Raw genomic sequence first — 4,948 nt, forward strand, 5'->3', positions numbered from 1 at the left:
GTACAAGATCCCAACAATGACTGTAACTGTACTGTATCCCTAAAATGTACCAATAAACTCAATTAAAGCTGAAAAAAATTTGCATCTCAAAGTAGAGGAGAGTGGAATAACGATTCCTAGAGGGGAAGGAGAAGGAAGGATAGGAAGAGGCTAGACAGGTACCAAAATACAGTTAGATAGGAGTCCTGTAGTCAGTTCTAGCGTTCTGCAGTACCATAGAATGATTATAGCTACAGCAACCTATTGTATACTTGAGAAGAACTAAAAGACAGGAACACAAATCTCCAGAACATAAATAAATAACAAGGAAATGGAGATGCTTATTGCCCTGACTGATCATTACTCACTGTATATATGTATTGAAATATCACACTATACCCCCACAAATATGTACAATTAATGTTAATTAAAAGTAGAAATTAAAATAGTCAACAAAAAATGAAATGAGCAAATATAAATTACAAGCTGCAATCTGACAAGGATAGATATGTATACTTTATAATAAAACTCCTACAAATCATGAATGCAAGATAAGTAACGGAAATAGGCAAAGCACAGAAATAGGCAGTTTCTGGAAAGAGCATTCCTAGAAGAGGATTTCTTGATGGCTAATAAGTGTACGAAACTCATTAGGCAGACGAAAACAAAGCCACCACCTATTACACCACTTCTCATCCATCTAAATGGAAGAGAATGCAGAAGAATGACAGTGCAAGTGTTAGACATAGAGCGATGAACTCTCATGCTGCTGGTGGGAACATAAATTGTAATAATCACGTTAGAAAACAATTTTCAGCTGGCCTGTAATTCCAGCATGCGGGAGGCTGAGGTAGGAGAATTACCACAAGTTCCAGGCCAGCCTGGGCTACACAGTGAATTTAAGGACAGCCTAGCCTATACAGCAAGACCCTGTCTCCAGAAAAAAGAAAAGAATTTTCAAAGTATATTTATAAAAGTAAAAATGTGCATGTCCTTTGATGTACAAATTCTATTTCTTGTCATATTTGCTAGGCTGGAGAAGCCCTCACATATGTATACAAAGAGTTACACATATGAATGATTGGGTTGCGGATGTAGTTCAGGGATAGAATGCGTGCTTAGTACCCACAAGGCCCTGAGTTGGAACCCCAGTTCTGCAAAACAATACAAAAACAAAAATACTATAATGTCATTTGTAATGGAAAAAACAGAAACAACTCAGATGTCCAACAAAAGAAAGTTATGGCATATTCACAACATAGAATACTACACAGCGGTTTAAATGAATTAATTAGTACTACAAATACTGACAAGGGTAAATCTCAAACACATAAGTATGACAGAGAAAAAATTAAGCTGCAGAATAAAGCACACAGTATGATACCATTTACATATAGATTATAAACATAAAATAAAGCCATATATGTACAGCATATACCCATACATGAGTATAAAACACATCTGGGAACACTGGACACCACATTCAGGATGGTTCTATGGATGGAAGAAAGGATAGAAATGAAGTCAGCACAGAGTAGGCAGATTTATAATGCTTACTTACAATGCTTATTCTGTTTTGAAAATCTGGCTTGGTATGAGTGCATTCTCGTAGCTGAATATGGGAACAGGCATCCATTCTGTTCTTCTGTTTTTCTATTTGCAATAGTTTATTATTTTTAACTAAGAGGAATGTTTTGTAAAGACTCAGTGAAGACTAAATTACTAAAAAAAATACAAAAGAAGCAAAGACTACTATCAAAATAAGTGTGGGCAAACAAGTGTAAAAAAGATAGGTAAGTAATTTTAAGTAATTGAAATTCTTACAGACTTTTTTTAACAGGTGTGTTTTAAATTCTTATTCTATTTTAAAGAAACCCAACTGGGAATCATACAAATATATATGATTGCACTTTGTTCAAGAAAGATGATGCAGAGCCAGAGATTTAGCTCAGTGGTTCCATCTCCTGCCTCTCAAATGCAAGGTCCCAAGTTCCATCTCTGTCTGGTACAAAAAAAAAAAAAAAATGATGATGCACAGACCTCATCAGTGAACTCATTTTGAAAGAAATAACCTTGCAGAGTCCAGGGATTTTGCTCAGTGGTTCTGCCTCCTGCCTTGCAAGCGCAAGGTCTCAAGTTCAGTCCTATCCTTCTTCCCCCGTACCAAAAAAAAAGGGGGGGGAATAGCCTTGCCTTACATCAAAAAGTGGATGGATGCGTATCAATGTTTGAAGTCAAAAAGTCAAAAAGTAATTTTAGATTACATTTGTATTTTCTGGACCAAGGATTTAGCTCAGTGGTGCCGCCGCCTATCTTGCAAGCCCAAGGTCCTGAGTTTGATTCCTGGTACCAAAAAAAAAAAAAAAAAAAAAAAAAAGCATCTACCTGATTTCCTGCTCTGACAGAATTACTCCATTTCTGGTCCTGATTATACTGGATAAGAAGGCTTCCATTTGTAGGATCTCTTAATGTACATTAAAGGCCTCCAACATAATGGTTTTCTGAAGTACTGAAATGAACCAATGAGCAACCTGAGAGGTGGACAAAATAGGAGCAAATGTAGCAAAACATGAACAGAGATTAGAGCACTGATTTCTTCTACTGAAAGTGCATAGGAGAAAGGGAGAGGGGAGGTTGGGAAAATAGGTTAGGTTAAGCCTGAAGAACAAGGTACTTGAGTTTATTTGAATCTTGATTTTTGAAATATTAGCTCTCTCAAATTTGGGAAGGAGTCAAGTAAAAAAATTATCTCCGTTTTGGAGAGAAACCCTCTTGTTAAGTAATTCCCTGCTTCCTGGGATTGGCAAATATTCAAAGCTGGCTACTTCTCACTTGAGGCACGTTATGGGTTCTGCAGAAGGCACATTGCATTGTACCTCTTATAGTGTAGGTCAGTGGTTCCCAACCTTTTTGGCACTAGGGACTGGTTTTGTAGATGACAATTTTTCCACAGACCAGGTTGGCTATGGGGGAATGGTTGGTTTGGGGATGGTTCAACCAAGTACATTTACTGTGTTCTTTATTTCTATTATTATGCTTTGCAATGTATATACAACTCATCATAATACAGAATCAGTGGGAGACCTGAGCTTGTTTGCCTTAAACTAGGCATCCCATCTGGGGGTGCTGAGAGACAGTGACACTCAAAGAGTGTTGCTTATGTCCAGTCTACTCTGTAATTTCGTTTTGGCTGTTGTCACTGTAGAAAATTCTGCTTCACAAAGATAGGGTGTTAGAAATGGAAGCAGGCTTTTCAGTGCTTTTGAGGCAATGTCAGATTTTCAGCCTTGACTTTAGTCCAGAATGTATGGAGATTTGAATTTGTCTCAAGCACATTTTTAAGACTACCTTCATTGGAGATCTCCAGCAGTTGACCCACTTCCAACACAAACAAAGTTAACTCAGCTGGCTTATTCACAAATGGGTCACAGATCCATTCCTTCCTAGTTTTCTTTGGGGGGGGGTCCTTTTGTGGCTGTACAAACAACACTCAAATTCTTTTGAAAGCTGAGAGAAGTGATTATACACCAGCTGTGAGAAAGAAGGTCCTTACATGTCTCTTTTAAAACCTCTGCTAACATTTGAAACATGTCAAAAATCCCAGTGTTACTCAGCGCCCCCGTAATTCCAGTTTGGTTTTGAATGCAGCCACAATCTCTGCTGACTTGAACGTAGTTGTATTCCTCTGAAGTGACAGATGCAGTTTGTTGAGTAAACCGATTATATCACATAAGTAAGTAAGTTTTGCAACCTATGCTGAGAGGTAACTATTTTTCTAAAAGAAATCTCCAGCATGGCTCTTACAATTCAAAAACTCTAGCCAGCTACCTTTAGATCACTTTCACTTCTTTGAGAAATCACCGTACTGATTTCCATAACGGTTGTACCAATTTAAATTCTCACCAACAGCCACACCAGCGTTTGTTATTGTTTGATTTCTTTATGATTTCCATTCTTTCTAGAGTAAGATGGAATCTTGGCACTATTTTAATTTACATTTCTCTAATGGCCAGAGATGCTAAGCATTTTTTCTTATATTTGTTGACTATTTGTACTTCTTTCTCTGTGAAGTGTCTATTTATTTCTCTTACTCACTTCTTGACTAGGTCTTTAATGTTAGATGGCCTAACTTTCTTTTAGCTCTTTATGTATTCTAGATATTAGTTCTTTATCTGAAGAGTAGCTGACAAATTTTTTCCCTTTCTGTAGGTAGTCTCTCTTCCCCAAAGATCTTAAGACATCATACTACAGTAATATATGCATACCAATGTTTATAGCAGCACAAATCATAATAACTAAATCCTGTAAGCAGCCTGTGTACCAAAAACAGGCAACTAGATAAAGAAAATCTGGTACCTATATATACTGGAATACTAGTTGGCTATAAAGAAGGACCAATTTGAGACATTTGTAAAGAAATAGATGCACTTGGAAGATATAATGTTGAGTGAAATAAACCAGACATGCAAGCTTAAATACCATATGCTGACTCTCATTTGGGTGAGTCAGAGTACAAAGGAAGAGAATAACAAAGGAAGGATAGAGGAGACAAAGAGATGATCTCTTGCAAGTGGGAAGGACTCCAAGGGACCAAGGGCAAAGGGTGAGGGGGAGGGTGTAGGGAAATAAGCCATGCACAGGAAGGATCCTAATAACCCCAGTGAATGTAAAAATTATATGCCATAAACATGAACTAAGTTTAATAATATGAAATATTATTAACAGAATGAAAAAACAGGGAAGGGAAATTAGAGGAGGAGGGAGGAAAGGGGAATAAGCTGTGTTATGTACATGTACACACTCACCAAGATGATGGTAAAATGCATGTACTACAAACACATACTAATAAAAACTCTGAAAAATAAGGAGAGAAGACATGTGTGCCCTGAGTCCACTTCTTCACAAAGCTGTGTGAGCAGATGTAAATTAAGGACAGGTCTTTTAAGGTGGCTGATCATTTTATTCATAT

The sequence above is a fragment of the Fukomys damarensis genome, unplaced genomic scaffold (genome assembly GCF_012274545.1).
Source record: "Fukomys damarensis isolate Sample0158 unplaced genomic scaffold, DMR_v1.0_HiC HiC_scaffold_23, whole genome shotgun sequence".
NCBI lineage: Eukaryota > Metazoa > Chordata > Mammalia > Rodentia > Bathyergidae > Fukomys > Fukomys damarensis.